Here is a 19,174-nt window from a genome sequence, read left to right on the forward strand (position 1 = left end):
TGGGGCGTCGCAAGGCGTTCCGACCTCGGTGCCGCCAGGTCCTCCTAGCGTGTGGCGGGGCCGCCATCCCCTCGAGCTCGTCGGTGTTCGCTGGTGCCTGGGTGGCCGGCCGATCTCGCCGCCGTGGTCGTCCGCCACTCCCCCTTCAGGCCGTTCGTGGCCCAGTTCGCTGCTCCCAGATCTGCTGACGCTCGTTATTCCCCCCTCAGGCGCCCATGGCTTGCCCTGGCCGCCCCAGCGGCGTTGATGGCGGCGGCGGCGGCGCCGGCATCGCGGACGAGGGTTTCCCCCTCGGCGACTGCTGCCCCCCGCCCGTTGGGCCTCACACCGCTAGGCCCGCGCGCCGATGGGCCCCTGTCCTGTGGCTCGTGCTTGGGTGGCTGGGGGCACCCTGGGCCCAGGCCCACCCCTCAGGCCGGTCTGCTGGGCCTCCCCGGGCTGCGGCCGGGTAGGGGGTTCATCTAGCCCCCCTGTGGGTTCCCGATCCAGCCTCCCCACCCGTTCTCCGCCACAAACACTACTGTCGGCGGCGCCCCATCCACCGTCTCGGCCGCCCCCCGATCCCCCGCCGCCGCCGCCATCGACCCCTCCTGGCCCCTCTCGTGCGGTGCCAGCCATGCCCAGGGAGTGGGGCGATGAGGCGCCCCGGGCCAAGCATCGCATGGACGACCGCCGTGACCCATCGCGGCCCTCTCCTGATGACGTCCGCCTTGAGGAGGCCAGCTGCCTCCTCTCCTCTCACGACGCCCGCCGGTCTCCTCCGCCCCCTTGATCGCCAATCTCCGCCCCGCCGCTCCCTGGGGCGCAATGGTCGTCGCGACCGATCCCGCTCCCCGCCCCCGCCGGACCAGTTAGGTGTGGCGGAGATGCGCATGTTGAGATGGATGTTGCACACAAGGACCGAGTCCAGAATGATGATATACGAGATAGAGTTGGGGTAGCACCGATTGAAGAGAAGCTTGTCCAACATCGTATTGAGATGGTTTGGGCATATTCAACGCAGGCCTCCAGAAGCGCCAGTGCATAGCGAGCGGCTAAAGCATGCTAATAATGTCAAGAGGTCACGGTAGACCGAACTTGACATGGGAAGACTCCATAAAGAGAGATCTGAAGGACTGGAGTACCACCAGAAGGACCGGAGTATCATCAGAGAACTAGCCATGGACAGGGGTGCGTGGAAGCTTGCTATCCATGTGCCAGAACCATGAGTTGGTTGCGAGATCTTCACCTCTAACCTACCCCAATTTGTTTGGGACTAAAGGCTTTGTTGTTGAAAAACATGCAACACTGACCAATGAGACCATGTATAGAAAGATGTGGGGCACCTCGATCCTTACATGCAACTCTTTCCCATGGGCATGATTCTATCAGGGGTCATGGGATATAGCGACTTGAAAGTTCAACACATAGGTGACCATATAATACCCAGTTCTAAAACAAACTAGAAAGGAGCCGCACTCATGGTGCACGCCCATGGTGTTTTTATCTCATCTACCGAATTGTATTTGCAAGCCAAATTTTGAATATATATATGCTAAGTGTGTAACACAGATTATCTTTTTAAATAGTCGTGATTTACTTCATAATACCGCCAAGCTACTCTTACCAGAAGGTCCATACATATGTCCAACTATACACCAAGGATAGTCTCGGGGCGACACCTTTTCTCCACAATCCTCCCTCCCTTCCTCCACCCTGTCCCACTTCATCCTGGTTCACCCTCGATGCTCCTCCCACTCCATCATAGACACATATTCATCTCCTCCTGCTTGTTCTACTCCCACCGTCCGGGTTTATTAGGCCCCCTTTTATTTTGGGCAAAAGTTTGACCTAAAAAATTAACTAACAAAATATAAACTATATGTCACAAAAATTCTATTGTTGGAAAGCTCTTTCAAATACAAATCCAACAGTACAATTTTTATAGCATATGCTTTATATTTTTGTTGTCTATAGATGTCAAAGTCTGACGCAAAATACGAAGGGGCCCAATAAACCCGGGCGGAGGTAGTACTTCTGCTACACTTAAGGTACCTCACGCCATCTAGAGAGAAAGGATAAGAGGGAGACCCAAGCACCAAGGTTCCCTCACCTTCGCAGGTTGCTCCGGTCGGCGGGAGGGACCAGGACCTTGCTCCGTGTGCATACAACAGTAGTTTTATTTTGTTCAATTAGGGGTTTTGGCTGCCCATGGCTTCAGCTCTGGCTGTGGCTATGCCGGAGACGAATAAGGTTTCTCCAGATCTCAACATGGTGGCTCTCTGCTGTTGGTGTTGGATCCGGGCAGGGGCGTTGTCCCTGTTGATGGAATGGCAGTCGTATTCGCCATGTCCAGCCCTTCTCATCCTCTTCTCTTGAGTGACGATCCAATCTCGAATGGTTGTTCTGGCATAGCATGGTGACTTACTGGCTGTTGATTTAAGTCTTGGTGGCTCCACAGGTGATGCGGAGTTCCAGTTGTGGCATGGCTCACAGCGCGCCACCGCCATGTGCAAGAGGAAGATGGCGTTGGCTTCCCCAAGGATCCGGTTGTACTTTCTACTTACTTTTGGAGTGTCCTTAAAGGGTTGGATTCTTTTAATACATGGCAAATTGGCCTTCGCAAAAAAAAATTTATCATCCTGCTCCATTGCCTGCACTATGTTCCTGATCGGCTGATTGTGAACGCCATCATCCCTTCTTCATTAAGTTGCTATATATTTAAAGGTTGCAACACTTCACAATACATATTAAGAACATGATAAAAAAACAATACATAATTTAAAGGTTGCAACACTCCACTCAATGTATTTAAAGGTTGCAACACTTCACAATACAAAATGGCAAATCATCATGAATCAAACATTTGTCATACGATCTGTTCTTTATCATGTTCTTCATATTACCAATGGGTATGCTATCTAACTTATAAAGGATGAAGGGGTAGGTAGTCACAACGAAGGCATCGAGCGCACGGTACCACGCGAGGGAAAAAAGACCACCGTATTGCGCCGCGCGTGGGGTTGCAGCGCACCACGCGAGCACAAAAAACACCGCACCGTGCGAACGCTAGCCCCAATCCACAGCCCCGCGCCCCTCGCTCCTCCCTCCCTCGTCCGCCCCGAGCCACACGCACACCCAATCCCCTCCCCTCCAACCCTAGCCGCCCCGCTCCCCTCCCTCTCCACGGCGCCGCCGCCGCCTCCTCCCCTTCTGCCCTGCTCTCCACCGTGCCGCCTCTTCCTCCTCTTCACTGCCCTCTCCAGCGGCGGCAAAGAACGGCGGCGCTCGATCCGATCTGCTGAAGAGAAAAGATGAGAGAGGGAGAGAGACAAGGAAGGAGAGGAGGGAGAAAGATAGAGGAAAGAGGAGAGCGAGGTGTGACGGCGGATGAGAGAGGGTGACCGGAAGGAGCGTGACGACCTGCAGACAAAGGGCGGTGGCGGCGCCGCTCGATTTGATCTGCGGGATAGAGAAGATGAGAGGGAGAGAGAGAAGGAAGAACATGAGAGGAGGGAGAAAGAGAGAGGAAAGAGGAGAGGGGGTCGACGGCCAACAGGAGAGGACCACCGGAAGGAGTGCCGCCGGCTCGTCGTCTTCCACCGCCGGCGTCGGCCTGCACCGGCGAGGTCGGGCGGGACCTTGCTTCCAGGGCGGCTTGACCACAGTCTACAGGTGACCACGTCCCTTCTCTCCCTTCTCCCGTATGTATCTCTCTATGTCATTTCTTCTCCTTTCTCACACGAAGAAACACACAGAACAGTAAAAATGGAGGATTTGGGGGCTGCTCAGTTTTGGAGTAGCAAACCATGGAGGATATGGGGCTGCACGTGCTTGGAGCAGCAAGCCATGGCAAAGAAGGTGAATAAGCAACACATACATGTACTGCTCAAAAGATGCATGTTTGGAAATTTTGTTTTTTGTTCTTAAGATTTCTTTCAATTGATCTGTACCTAGCAATCCCGTGTGCTTGCAATCACATATAGTTTTGGTCATGTTGCTACGAGGAAGCTTCCTTCAATTGAATCGATCCTCTCATTAGCTCATGGAGGGCATTGGCAGGAACAGAGTGGTCAACTGAATCTGATTGTTCATATATTCTATGGCTATATCAGTGCTTATCTGAGTTACATGATTTCTTTTGCAGTATTGCCAGGGGTGGCTGTTTGTTTACTGAAGGGGGTGTTGATCTGCTGCCCCTTGTTCTACACTCTGTCCAAGTATGAATTTGGATGCATGCTTACAAAGAATTATCTGATTACATGTTTGATGCTCTCTAAAAAATTGCTACAAAGATTCATAAGAAACTTCTCGTGATAGCTTTACCATTTGGGATATTTCCAAATGTTTACTTTTAATTCATTAGCATATGCATATCCTCTGTTTTTTTAATTCATTGTTGCCTCCTGTTTATTGTTTATGTTTGCCTTCTGGTGCTTCTGGTGTATGGGCAAAACAAGTCTGAGTACAAAGTGGTGAATTGCATTTCACATGCCAATATAAACAAAGAATAAAAAAGAAAACATGGTATTCTCTAACACAAGAGCATGATACCTTGGGTCCATTGGTGCAGACCAAGAGCAAAAAACTACCTATGCTGCAATAGCTTCAGTGGAAGTACAGTCAGGTGTTTATTTTTTTTACAGTTTTATCTAATTGGCTGGTTATCCACTTTATCTTTTGTACCTGCACATATAATCGATTCGCTGGCCCATACTTGCATGTTCTATAATTATCTTGGAGTGCTAGCAAGTAATTAGAACATATTCTTGGTCCATACTTGCATTAGAATATGCCACATAGAAGAAGGTGGCATATCTTGGGATAAGAATGGCCACATGAGCATTCTGTCATGATATTGTAATTAGTGATCGATACTTGCGGCAGTACTGCAATGATGATATGTTGCATGTTTGCACATGATGTCTGTAAATTCTTGATCTTCGTCGTGTCTCCTGCTTACTAATAGTTCAACTGAACCAATCTTTTTGGTCTTATTGCTATGCGCTTATGATTAATTGCTCTATTTCTTGGTTGTTGTATTGTAGGATAGGGAGGCAGAAGAGAGGACATGTTGAAGAATCAAGGGGGACAACCACTATTCAGTTTTTCTTTGTTATTGCATTACAGAATTGTAGGGTGTTTAGATTTTAAATGCTGGCATTGATCGAGCTGTTAACTGGTTTTTAGTTCTGATTAGATGCGAATCATGTTTTAATTATGATGAGATGCAGAAATTGTTGAGACAGGGCATGAATGGTATATATTTTAGCCGTGCTTTTATTCCCTTTTGCCCTTTCCAAAGGGACTACTCTACTTTTGTTGACCATTAGTATATATTTTTCAGATCCAGATCCATTTATCTAATGAGAGGTGTATCAGAGAAATAAAAAATATATTGAACTACAGTTCGTGACTTTATGCGAAGAATTCTAAGGGAGCAAGTCATTTTACTGGGGCTAATAAACCCATACCCCGCATCTCGTCTGCCCCGGGTGCGGAGGCGAGCTTCCCGGCGATGGCGGCAGCGCTGGATTCGATCTGCAGGAGAGACAGGGAGGTGCGGCTTCAAATGGGAGAGGGTCTTGAGACAGCTTCACAAGTATTTATGATGATCATTTGCATGGTGGGTCGTGCTAGCAATGTGCTTTGCATATACATGATTCAAATATTTGTTAGGTGTTTTAGTTTACACATTTCTCCTGAAAATCTGTATATGTGTATGCAGCCATTTTTTAATTGGCTATGATTCTTTTTAGTATTTTAGTTTACACATTTCTCTTGAGAATCTTCATATCGAACTGTAATAGTATGTATAATATAGGTTTGTATTTTTCCATTCCTTCTTGCCCAGATCTTCTGTTTCTATACCATACTGTTCTCGTGTCATCCCGTTAGTTCTTATAGGGCCTGCAGATCAGCTGGGAGGAGCAGTGGCAAGCAGCAGCAGCGGTGGCAAGTAGAGGCAGTGGGCAGCAGAAGCCCATACGCATCTGCTAGGCTGCGTGAACTGTAGGTAAGCTTCTTAATCTCTGATATCCTACTCCGGTGTCTGATTTGGACTGAATTCGTGACCGTGTCATTGTCCAACACAGATCGATTGAGTGCCCGACCAGGATTTAACTTGGCTGCTATAAGATGGAGGGGTCCTCGGCCGGAATCTCCATCAATTTGCGTCCTTGGGCCATAATCTCCATCAAATTCCGTCGAAATTTGCACGAAGCGTCCAATGTCGCCACAGAGTTTGCCGGAGGAACAAGAACATTGGTCCGTCCAGTGTCGCCTGCAGCGGCTACACCAAAGGTATTTATCCCCTTGAAAGCTAATCACCTCTGTCTGCCGCGATATATACTGTTATACATGCAGTTTTCTTGCCACTTATCAGTAACCGTATTTGATGCTGCATTGGCTGGTTATTAAATCCTCAATCTGTTCCTTACAGCATAGGGTTGGATTACCTGAACTTTTCTGCATTTTTCCTCACAGTTGCTATGTCTGACGATCACACCAAATCAGACGCTGCACTTGAACACTATAAACAACAGATCAGATTTGTTGTTGTCCGGATAAATGTTCAGTCATTCCCTGTTGGAACAATCAAATCTTGATGTCGGTTCCCAATTGAGTTTCCTTCTATTTACGAACTTAGGTAAAGCCAGGTTAATGTTGTTTCCAGCCATTTGTTTTACACTCCATGTGAATACTAGAGCTTTGCTAGCTACAAACTGCTGAGCTAACAAGCAGGAGAGATAATTATTGTAGAACTCCATGCATTGGTTTTGCTGTCTTAAGTGTGTACAAAGTTCAATCAGCGTAGTGTGTATATCATTCTGATTAATTTCAGCTAATCAAGCTGATGTGAGATAACAAGGACAGATAATTATTGTAGAACTCCATGCATTGGTTTTGCTGTCTTAAGTGTGTACAAAGTTCAGTCAGCGTAGTGTGTATATCATTCTCATTAATTTCAGCTAATCAAGCTGATGCTGTAGCATTGGCCATTATTGATCTTAATTTGGCGTATTTATGCTCAAGTTAGCTGCGTGTATTCCACAGGGCCACATGAACAAGGATCATGCGGACGCTACAAAACTCATCGTGCAACACTCAACCTCTGTTAAGGCAAGTACAATATAGAGCTTACTTACGTGGTATCTGGTCATGAATGCGACTCTGCAAGATATACTAGAAAACAAGTTGTAGCTATATTAGTTTGTGAAACAGTTATACTATTTATCTTCTGTTGATTCCATACTTAAGTTTCTTTTTGTAACCAAATAACTGTAGTATTTTAGTTATTGGATTGTGTGTGCTCGGTCACAATGATATATTTAGTTGAAGATAGGAATGTTTTAGTTCAAGCATATGATAACTTGAGTGCAGCAGTAGATAAACATTCACTTAAAAATTCTACTCCAAATGGACAGTAATAGTAGTACGTGGGCAGTGTAAAATGTGTTTTTGTTAGTTCAGTGAAAATTAGAGATCAACCTGATGGTACTTCATTTTTATTCTAATATGCCAAATGCTATTAAGGAAATGAAGTTTCTTCCTCGATCAAGTTATCAGTCCTTGGTTCACTCTTGCCCTTTGCGCTTGATGAGACGGGTGAGGAGGAGGAGGAGGAGAGTGTGGGGGCATCTGGAGAGGAGCGAGGGGTGAGAAGATGAGAGGGAGAGAGATAAGAGGAGGGACGTGAAGGGGAGAAGAGGGGTGTGGCAGGGCCGGACCTCCTGCCCGGACAAGGCACGCGGCGGATGCGCGACGTCATTTCTTTGGTATTGTCTCCTCTCTACTGCTCCCCACCCATCCCTTCTTCCAGATCTCTTCTTCTCTCATGTACTCCCCTGCTGGTGAACGCAAAGGGATGGATCTGGCCACCAGGTCACCTAACACTTTCTTTAACCTTGTTGATATATGTTGCTTTTTGGTTACTAACTGCTTACTTTTTCCAGGGACATGCTGGGCTTGCTTTCATCCTATATGCGCAAGATAGAAAAAACATCAAGTTTATGGGGAAAATCTGGGCTTAAGAATGGTAGGCTATTTCTTCTCGTGTATGTTGTTTACCTTGGTTGTTTATGCTTGCTAATATTTTTCTTGTATATATCTGTTTGTAGGTTGAGTTGTGGATATTTTGCTCAAAGCATTCTGGAGTCAGAGGAATTAGCTCCATACACCTTGTCAATGGTGTTGCTGAACAGGATACCACATAAGTTGGGCTGGATGATGAAAATTCTGCTCAAATAAGATCTAAGCGCAAGAGTAAAGACAAATTCATGAACCTCACACCCATGAGCTCAGGTTTGTCCAACCTAAACAAAGCACAGACAACAGAGCTCGTTACCTCAACATGTGATGTTAGAGGCTCGGAAAATCAACAAGTTCAATGCACAAATATGGTTGTTGATCAGCCTACATGGGCTGGGAATCTTGTGAGCAATTCTGGTGATGTTTCTACATTTCTTAGAAAGGTACCTGCTAATCTTACAGAGCAAGATTTTTGTACATATGTTTTGGTGTTATTAGTTAAGTGGGTTTTATGCTTTTACTTGGCAGCTAATTGACCAAGGAAAAGTTAGTGTTGGTGATATACAATCAGAACTGAGTCTCTCATCTGAATCGTTGGAAGCTGCTCTTGAGGTAATTTGTATTGGATTTATGTACTTTATAAACTGTTTCTCTAGGTTGCATGTACATAACTTCTTCTAAACATGATTGGGTCCGTTTTCCAATGTTCACTATTTGATTTTTTCCGATAAACATGATTGGTAAAATTTGACAGTTGTATGAAAAACATAATGGTAGAGATAGAGTTAACTCTAGTTTATGATTTTGACATGTTCTGTAGTTATAAGTGATAACAAACTTATAAGTCGACTGAAGCTTAGCATAGGCATATAGCTCTGTCTATGTAGTGATGTCATAATATTTTACATGCTACACTGTTTAGGACTTAAATCCTACTACCTCTTTAACCATTTCCCTCTGAAACCTAGGTTAGAATTGTCCCCTGTTAAGTGGTTGTACCAGCTACTAAATTAGTCACGCACACATGTTCGAACTGTTTCTTGCCTCTGAATCCCAAGTTAGGATTGTCCCTTGTTAAGTATGTGCTTGTACCCGCTGCTAAATTAATGACACACTTTCATTTTGGTTGCAGAAAATTGGGGGCAAATCATGGCTGGAGCATATGTGAACTTGGCCTCCGGTCATTTATTCAGGTTTCTGGTTTTGCTTGGGAGAGTACAATGTGTTTCCCTTTGTTTATTTAAACAATCTGTATCTAATTCCTGTGAACCAGATCGTGCTTGTGAGAGTAGCATGTGTTTCCCTCAAGCATGTTGCTTGCTGGTTTTAGATTATTGATTTAGTTACATACATAGACCGTTTGGATGGTTGGCTTGCCTATATGTATAAAAGAAGGTGTGATCCATTTTATTGTTCGGTATATGTGTGTCAAGGAAATAAGACAGACAACATGTCTGTTCCCTTGGATATATGCTACCAAACATAAAATTCTTTTAGTTTGTTTGGGCGAAAGAAATTGTTGTTTGAGTTATACGTCTTAGATACCTCTGTTCACTACTTTACTGCTCTTTCCTTAATTTCGAGAGGACACAGGAGAGGGAGCTACAACGGCAGGAGAAGAATGCAACGAGGTGCGGTCTTCTGTTCGATGCCAAGGGCCTATCCGGCAGCGATTTCCTCTGTGAGTACTCCACTACATGCCTTCCGTCGAATCCTGAAGATGTTGCTAGCGTCTTGAAGGATTACTTATATTTGCTCCCTAATTTCCTGGATTATACCAAGTGAGTTGGATCATCCAGGGTTGGCGAAACTGATATTCAAATTTGTTCTGTTCTTTAGACCAGATATTAGCCCTTTCTCTCTATTTAACATATTTCAAGTTCTCATGTTACATTATAGTAAATATTCAATTCACTTCTAATTTGTAGACAGGTCATTAGCCTTTTCTCTCTATTTAACACATTTCAAGTTCTCATGTTACATCAAAAGTACGCTGGTTAGGATGTTTGCAACATGCCGTGTGTTGTAATCTTTGTCCACTGTACATGCACAGATTAAATACTTTCATTAGTACTTTTACATATTTCAAGTTCTCATTGTTCAGTTTGTTGGTTTAATAGAGAATGTTCCTGATCCTTACTTTCATAGGTACATTTAGAAGTCACAATAGAGAAGGTTCGTAGCCTTGGCTCCAAAGCTTCAAGCTCTTATAGAAATTAGAACTGAGGGCCTTTTAAAATGAGTCCTGCATAATATTGTTGTTCAGTGGGATGCAGGATTTTTATTTGTCTGATCGGCTATCCTTGGTGCTGATTTACGTACCGATTTCATCATCATATGACTACAATAAAGAAGTTGTGTGTATAAATATTTCTAACTGCTGATACTTTCAATCAGTGATTTCAATTCTGTTGGCCTCCTTAAGATTGCTTGGGAATGTGAGGCTTAAATTTTTTAACCCTGTGCAATGTGCTTCTCGGGTGTGGATTTGTGTCTAACTAATTAACGGTTCTATTAATACAGATATGTCCTGGTACATTATATGGGTATTGCATCGCTTGTATTTATAGTAAGTGGATTTTTCTCATATGTTTCAATATGTGCCTGAATAATATTAATGTACACTCTTTCAATACATGGTTTACCCTTGGCCTTTGCGCCATTGGCGCAACTGGTCATCTAGTATATTTAAAGGTTGCAACACTTCTGCCCCACTCAATGTATTGTTTTTACTTCTGCCCCACTAATGTATAGCATGCTATCATGATTACATGAGCCATGTGACTACTTTGTTGGATATCTCAAACGGAGCTTCAATAGTTTTTGCTGCTGCACAAAATTAATAAGCACCTTAGGCATACTACCAATTCTGAAAATACAAATGTGTAATGAATCTAAGGATGTAGCCATAAACAGGATGGAGAAAAAAGTAAAAAAAAGGGCAGCCCGGTGCATGTAGCTCCCGCTTGCGCAGGGTCCGGGGAAGGGTCCGACCACTTTGGGTCTATAGTACGCAGCCTTTCCCTACATTTTTGTAAGAGGCTGTTTCCAGGACTTGAACCCGTGACCTCTTGGTCACAAGGCAGCAGCTTTACCACTGCGCCAAGAAAAAAGTAAAGGAACATAATTATTGAACAACCATGGCAGATTGGATATGAGGAGGATGGCCGGCAAACTAACCAGGGTATGGATGTACAAAATAAAATGCATACAAATTGAATCGATGAAGGGTAGCGAACTCTTGACCTATGAATTATGAGATAATATAGGATGACCTTTAGTGTGACATGGAGATGATGGGCGTTGACAGCCACATGAGCCCTTCTGGCCTCCTCAACTCCGGGGTCTCCCTGCCACCGCCAGCCACCTCCAGTGCTGCTTCTGCCCTGATGCATGAATCGGGGGTGAGAGGAGAGCAACCAGAGCTAAAGCGTCCCACTCCTAAGCTCCAGGGAGGCTGAGCAAGGTCTATAGAAGATTTCCTTGGAAACAAAGGTAAACAAAAATATCATCATACTGCAAAAAACAATTTTAGAATTAGGCACAATCCACAATAAAACAGATGTTAGATCATTTCGATGCAAACTTTTGTTTTCTTTTATCACCAATAAACAATAAGGCACTGGAAATATTCTCTATCTGGGTTACTAAAGGAACAATTTGAGAGCTAATTCTCTGCATGTACTTAAACTACTGCTGCGTGCCACACCAAATGTATGGTAACGGTAAGAATTTGCTACCACCGTAATACAGGATGGATAGCTAATTATTAGGAAAAGGGTTTTAATCTCCTACTTATAACAATGGTATCCCTAATCAAAATTAAAACAGTGCCCATAAAAGCATATAGATATGTACGTTCATCAGACATTTTACCATAATTTATTAGTACCCTAGTGATATTCCACCCAGCAAACTGAACTCACCCTTTTTTACTGACATGTATGATTTATTTTTCTAATAACATCACTTTTGCACAAATCTCAAATATGTTAGGGCAAATGCATGAGCTTAGTATGACATGCAATCTTCCGTTCTATGTTAGTTGACAGTAATTATGCCACAATAATAGTATGCCAGTTCGAGAAAATGCTCAATGCCAAAACAATTCTGAAGCTAGGAAATATCCACGGATTCAAGCTTCGGTAGCATTCGTGGGAGCTACTACAATGTTAGCTTCAAACACTACTCGGAATCACATTGATAGCAATCAACAACTTTTCTGTTTCCAAGAACTCTATTCCTAGCTTCATGTAATGAAGTTTTCTCAGTGAACAATGTGCAAGCAAGAATTGACTTCTAGAGAATTGAACTTGATATAAATATAGCAGTCATATAAATGTGAAAAGATTACATAAATAGAAGACCTTATTTAAAATATAATACCTATAGCGGTCTCTATCAAGATTTTGGTTACCGAGGACATTTTTCTCGTGGGTCACTCGGAAATGCGGTTACCATGGTTACCGCGAAATTCCGAGTAAATTTCGGACAAAATTTTATTTCAAATTTTGAATTCAAATATTTTGGACCAAAAACTAAAAAAATGAATTTTTGACAGCATAGCTACTGTATTTATATCATATCATCAGTTTACACAGCATATATAGCAACACAAACTATACTTAAGAGACCAACAACACACATATCAGCATAATGACCAACAGAAACATAGTCTTGCTGCCACGGCCATGACCTCTGCCTCCGGATCTGCTTGGTAGGCCATGATGGGATGTGTCAGTTCAGCAGACAATGGCATATAGCAAGACTAGGACGCAGCAGACAATGGAGGTGTGTATTAACAAGGCGGAATATGAATCAAGGATTGGGAAGGCCATGAACGGACACATCCCCTCTGCCACTGCCATGCCCTCTGCCTCCAGATCTGCTTGGTAGGCCATGAATGGACACATCCCCTCTGTCCTGACCAACGGTGATAGACGCATGACCTGCGCCATGGACGCCGGTGACGACAGCCATCCCTACAGTTCACAGCTCGCCATCACCCCGCCCCATCCCCCTTGCAACAGACGCCATGACGAAGAGCGCCGTACTGCCCCAGATGGAGGCCGTGGAGCGGCGAGAGCACGTCCATGCTGCAGCTGGACAGGGAGGCAAGGGGTGGATTGGTCGCCGCCTCACTCCCGCCGCGCCGGCCGCCGCCAAATTTTCATGGGAAAGGGATTTGGGGAGAAGAGACGAGAGAGAGACTGGGCGTTTTCGGTTCCTAGGGTTCGCGCTTGGCTGTGAGTAGCGACACGCAGCGTGGCTTCGCTGGCTCTCGCTGGGCCGGGCCAAAAATTCAAAACAGGCTGATTTTTTTGGCTCAAGTGAGGCGCAGCGAGAAACTCGGTAACCGTTTTTCTCGAGCGGTACCCAAAACCTTGGTCTCTATACCCATCGAAGATGACTGCATTTTCCATGATGGCTCACATTTCACCAAAATCAACACTAATCGAACCGGTGACCTTCAAGAGAAAAAGGACATTAAGTATATGTAGGTCATACTATTTCACTAGTTTCAGGTACTATCAATTTGTCACATGAGACCCACCAAGTTTTTGCACAATCAATCTTAACAACATATCAAGCAATTCCACCATAATATTCTTATTAGTCTCACTACTACTTAAGCTTGAAGCCTCGAATGCAAGTTATAGAACTACTAATACCAACGCTAGTTTAGTATGCTCTAAGTTGTCACAGTAACTTCATGTGAACTCTAGAGAAGATGAAATGATAATTTCTATTATCCAATGATCTGTTGGGTTTAACCAAAATTGAATGCTGAATATAACCACCTGATCAAAGAGTCTTTTCTGCGGCTCAAAAAATAACTTTATTAATATCCTCATCCTCTCCCTCGTCCAGCTCTGGCTGCAGTCAGAAAAAATATCGCCACGGCCATGATTTGAGTTAATCAGGAGACGTATGGAATCACAGACAATTATTGAAAACAATGAGGTGATGATCTATGATGCATCTGTTTTCTCAAGGATCGTCAAAATATGTGTTCAGTTGGTTCACCCTACAGGAACATACGATGCAAGACGAGGGTCAACACTCCCACGCCTGATCAACACCCACCCACACCCCCTCAAGGTTTCGAATTCACAGCCTGCTTTCAGCCCTGATCACGGCAGAATTCCAAAATTTGCCTGGCTTAGTTGAAGTAATTGGCTTATATCATGTAAACAATGTACTGTCTTCACAGTTCCCAAGAAAATGAAAAGAAACAAAAAATTGGAATCACATAAGAAACGTATAAGGCGTGGATAACAATATGTTTCACACTAAGAAACATATATGATCTGGATAGCCCTGTTTCACACTATTTGAGAATTTTGAGAAATCCAGGCATATAAAATGGATTACGCTACAAATCAAACGTCAGATTTTTTTTTTAGCATGGCAAATCGAAAGCCTGAGATGGCAAATTATGGTGTTGCGAGGATGGCAATTTCCTTTAGCAAGCAATGGCAAGTCCTTGCAATGTTCAGGTTTTTGCCAGGAATTGCAATGCTTGCTAAAGGATATTGCCATCCTCGCGACAACATAATTTGCCATCCTGAAGTCAGTTTTTTAGCATTTCCGTATAAAATTGTAACTAACTAAATGACAAAGAAATAACCTTCAAATAGACAAACTTATCATGAATCAGGCTTTTAGGAACCATACCATCTCTGGAAAAATGTCAATACTGTGCAACTTGACCAAAGTCCTGTCATGCAAAGACATCTGTGCATAGTAATATCCATATATTGGTAAAAATAAATCTTTTCCGGGAGTTTGATACTGCTGTGTAATCTGCGGTACTGATCTATGCAAAGAGCCGTTTTCTGGATACCCCATAACATTTATCCCATCTGATAGATTCTTACTGCAAACTGAAATTTGACTATATGAGCGCCTCAAATTACTGGAAAGTGAGAAACCATTGGACATGCAGTTATATGCTGGGTTACTGTATGAATGCTTGAAATCAGGGGACATCCCAAAACTGGATTCTAGCCCATAGCTTCAAACTCAACTGCGGCAGCACGAGGAATGTAGTCATTGGAGAACTCCAGAAGTATATCTCCTTGGACACCATTGGACTCGGGAAAGTCATCAACATCTTCTACAATCAAAGCACAGAGCAGTGTACTTGTCAAGGGAGCCATTTCACCAAATATTCCTTGCCCCTGTGCCTTTTGAGATGTGTTGTTATGATTCTTGCCATTATAAGACAAAATGTCAACAGATTCTCTTGGTCCAACACCATTTGCTTCCCCTTGATCCAGCAACAAAGAAGAATTGGATGGAGGTAGAACCTGGGGAGGAATGCTCAACCTGCAAATGAAAATAATATTTGAAACATGGATATCAAATTCAGATCTTTGCAGTTCAGGGTAGACAAATAAAGGAATACAGAAGTTGAGGATTTATTGAAAACATCTTGCACGATAAGAGTAGGGTAGACATATAAAGGAATACAATAGTTGAGGATTTACTGAAAACATCTTGCACGATAAGAGTAGGGGAGTGGCAGAAGGGGAAGTGCCATTGATGGTGGCCCATTGTAGTTAGTGGATGCAGTTAACTTATCTTCTTCGTGCTTATTAGACATGCCCATCTCAAGCTCTTCCAAAAATATTATCTGACCAGAGACTCCGGTAAGTGATGATTCACCCCAACACAACAGGTCCATTGTACCAACTTGTAAGGAAAATAAAATCAAACCTGGTTTTTTAAGAAGGATAAATCTTCAGAGCTGATGAAAGTAAGCATGGGTGATATTTTCTTCCAAAAAGGACCAGCATACGCACCAACTGCAGAAAAGGACAAGGAATTCATCAACCATGAAATATAAAATTGCATCTCTTTGCATGGCAAATAGATAACTAGGATATGTGCAATTGCACACCTATGGCACCATGGGCAGCATTTGCAGCAGCTAGAAGCTCTTCTCGGTCATCTTCAGATTCACCAACAACAAACAGCTTACCATCAGGATCAACTTTCAGACAAAAGAAACCAAAGATCTTCGATGGTAGATTAAAATGTCTATCAGCAAACCTGTAGCATCCATTGACCCACAATTCAGAATTTCTGAGTGCTGAGATGATGCTTTGCGGTCCGAACCTTTCTTGACGGCCTAACTTACTGCACTAAATTAAAGACCATAAGTTTCAGATACAAAAAACAATACACATGTTCGCTAGAATTCAGTCATTAAGCATCTTTCATTCTTTTCAGATGCAGGTCTTACACTCTTTACCAACTTCCTTGTTTCAGTGCTGTCCAACTTCTCTTTTGGTATGGATGAACACCCTTTAACATGCAAAATAGTGCCTCTTCCACTCCTCCCTTGACGACGAATACTACCATCTTCAAGTTCTTCTTTCAACGGAATCCTGCTTTTCTTGGACGAGAAAATTAAATCTGATGCCACATGAGCTGAATTTGCCCCCTCATTCTCAAAGTCGCCACTGTTTGTGGCTTTTTCCTTATTCCTGTGTTCAGTAGCAACAGACCCTTCACTTTCTGATAGACCAGCTGGAGATGTAACATTATCCATTCTAGATGGGCCAGGCGTTTCTAAAGCTGGCCTAAAAGCAACATCAATTGGTGATCCTTCAGATACGGGTTCATCAAAATTTGACACTGGTGATACAACATTTGCTCTTCTTATCCGTGACATTTTCTGTGGACGTTATATCTTGACATGCCCAAGTTAATTTCTTAGCCTTTCTTCATATGAGTTTCAGATTGAAGGACGTCACTTACACATACTCCCTCCGTTCCGAATTACTTGTCTTGGATTTGTCTAAATATGGATGTATCTAGACTCATTTTAGTGCTAGATACCTCCGTATCTAGACAAATCTAAGACAAGTAATTCGGAACGGAGGGAGTACTAGTCAACTGAGGGTAACAAACAAATTATAACCTTGCACTTACTGCATATATACGTACAGAACATACATAATACAAGTCATGTACCACTAATCACTCACCAGAAGTCTAGTAGCAGCTCTGCCTCAGCAGGTTCTACCCAAGAACAGTCTCTGCAAAAGAACAAAGAAAAAAGACCATCCACCAAACTACACAGTGAGAAACTTAGATGTGGCCACGACCAAGAATAGATGGGAATCAGCGATTGCAATTGATCTCACCTTCAGTCCCGATAGTTCCAGAGGCATGACGTAATGAATTAAGACCTGCAATATAGAGCACCGGTCATGAGGGGGAAAAGAAGTAAGGACGGTAGGAAGGAAAGCCAGAGAAATAAAAGCAAGGGGGGTGTGAGGATGACCTGAAGGGGTGCCTCCCCAGGGCTGTGTTTCCACCTCTGGACGTCATGGTCCTCATCTGGTGCACCAAAGCGGTCACAAATGCGGAGGCAGCGTTGAAGAGGTGAGGGTGGAGGTGGAGATGGCACCACCTACTGGACCTTTTGCCCCTCGTCTTGGACACCCAAAGATGGGGGCTGAGGAGGAGCCGGCACCACTCACAGTGCAGAGGAGATGGGGGAGGCGGAGGCATGACACATCGTTGCCGTAGGGAGGAAACAGGCGCGGCGGCGGCAGGGAGAGGAGGTCCATAGGCGGAGGTGGCTGAGAGTGGAGGCATGGAGGCGGAAGCGCCGGTAATGCAGGCATGAAGAAAAGTGAGCGCCAAAGCGCGTTGTGTGTGGGAGAGAATGGAAGGATGCAGCATTAGGGGTCGGGGAGATTTCTTCACCGTGGCAATTTATTCGTCCTTCCTATCGGTTACAGCGAGACGCAACAGTTTCAAGAGGCCAAAGGCTAGATCCAACAACCCAAACAGTTCGGATGAGCTGTCCGGTCTAGATCTGCTCCCCACTATTCTAACAATTACCTGTGGTAATGGGACACGGACGATTAAATGAAGATGTCAAATACCAGAAATGAACATGCAGTCATGCACACTTCACATATGAAGTAGATCCTTCTTGACAAGTATGATAGTAAATGATAAACTAAGCAAAAAACATTATACAGGGATTATTTTTCCCCATAAATATTGACCCAACAGGTCCCTGTATATAGGGATCCAAAGTACAAAATCGAAACCATAAAGCATAGTAGTGAATACAAAAAAACTAACTGGCAAATAAAAACAGATTTGGAGAATCAACGCATCTAGCTACTTTTCCCATCTAACGAAAACCATGGTTTACATACAAAATTGTTTTACTTGTTCAGCATGTGCAATTGAAAGGCGTGAACTTGAGAATCTAAGAATGTGACAGACAGTATGTAGTATGCACAACAGTACCAGCACTCTTTAAAGTCAGTAGTATGCTCAACAGCATCAAGATACACAATTGTCTTACTTTTTCAGCATGTGCAATTAGAAGGTGTGAATTTCAGAGTCTAAGATTCTGACAGACAGTACGTAGTATTCACAACAGTGGCAGCACTTTTAGAAATCTGTAGTATGCTCAACAACATCAACACGTAGAGATAATCATCTACTTGTAGAAAACACATAATGAAAATACGGCATATAGAACATAAAAAAATCCATCATTTATACCCTGACTGCATAATAATAAGGGGATATCTCTACAGCAGTGCACTGCTCCTAAAATCGACCAACAAATCACCAGTCCCTGGACAGATCTTCTCCAATCGTCAATCCATCGATGCTCCCTCCTCTGTGGCCTATCGTTTCCTAGCCACGCCACCTCCACCGAGGCAGCCACTGCCCCTTCCCATCGGTTTGTACAGAAACGCGCAGCGGCAAGCCTCGTAATCTTCCAACACCTGCATCCAAGCGCTCCCGCCACAACAACCCTAACTGTAGCCCTGCCGCCGCAGCCGCCAACCCCGTGCAGCCCGCTCATATTACTCTATGTATTGTTAGCTAGTAGAATCTAAGAGGGTAGCTGAAAAAACTAATCTTTTGGTTCCAAAACAATCAAGCAACGAAGAACAAGATGTGTGTGTCAATTTGGGGTTCGGATCTCCCTCACAGGAGAAGCCTAGTTTCTATTATCCGCTGTGCGACAAAGGAGGAGGGAGTAAGCCCCGCGAGATATACCGGGCAGTAGGCCGCCGCGGTTGAAGCCGCCGCTGTCGCCTCCGGGCCGTGCCACCGCCGCCGCCGCTCGCCCTCTGGATCGCGCGAGAGCGAGGGGTCAGGGTGAGAGGCG

The 19,174-nt window shown here is 44.1% G+C and overlaps 1 protein-coding gene and 1 long non-coding RNA gene across 37 annotated transcripts in view; one reads left to right on the plus strand and one right to left on the minus strand.

Annotated features, from left to right (window-relative positions):
• The window catches only part of LOC119267821, a 24,763-nt gene extending 5,589 nt beyond the window's left edge, over positions 1-19,174 (minus strand). For 10 of the 25 annotated variants that reach the window (XR_005132682.1, XR_005132681.1, XR_005132680.1 and 7 more), the window contains exons 1-12: positions 19,063-19,174; positions 17,309-17,874; positions 17,169-17,213; positions 17,010-17,060; positions 16,262-16,505; positions 16,069-16,155; positions 15,917-15,967; positions 15,733-15,821; positions 15,504-15,649; positions 14,689-15,342; positions 13,812-13,887; positions 11,286-11,492 (exon numbers count right to left, since the gene is read on the minus strand). The gene's annotated coding sequence lies outside the window, so the exon portion shown is untranslated. Of the gene's footprint in view, positions 1-10,601; positions 10,840-11,256; positions 11,493-13,811; positions 13,888-14,688; positions 15,343-15,503; positions 15,822-15,916; positions 15,968-16,068; positions 16,161-16,261; positions 16,602-17,009; positions 17,061-17,168; positions 17,214-17,308; positions 17,875-19,062 lie in introns of those variants that run through there. The other 15 variants (XR_005132688.1, XR_005132685.1, XR_005132687.1 and 12 more) reach the window with 15 other exon arrangements.
• Positions 3,050-10,471, plus strand: LOC119267823. Of its 12 annotated transcripts, none has more exons than XR_005132693.1 (15): positions 3,050-3,654; positions 3,738-3,861; positions 4,127-4,199; positions 5,028-5,238; positions 5,327-5,605; positions 5,887-5,995; positions 6,075-6,282; positions 6,466-6,628; positions 7,036-7,757; positions 7,935-8,017; positions 8,100-8,453; positions 8,539-8,622; positions 9,143-9,203; positions 9,604-9,691; positions 10,159-10,471. It is a non-coding gene; the product is annotated as an uncharacterized LOC119267823 (long non-coding RNA). The 12 variants fall into 12 exon arrangements; XR_005132696.1 differs by having other exon boundaries at positions 3,738-3,840; positions 7,036-7,863; XR_005132692.1 differs by having other exon boundaries at positions 3,738-3,840; positions 9,604-9,791.

Source organism: Triticum dicoccoides, chromosome 3A, assembly GCF_002162155.2.
Source record: "Triticum dicoccoides isolate Atlit2015 ecotype Zavitan chromosome 3A, WEW_v2.0, whole genome shotgun sequence".
Taxonomy (NCBI): Eukaryota; Viridiplantae; Streptophyta; class Magnoliopsida; order Poales; family Poaceae; genus Triticum; species Triticum dicoccoides.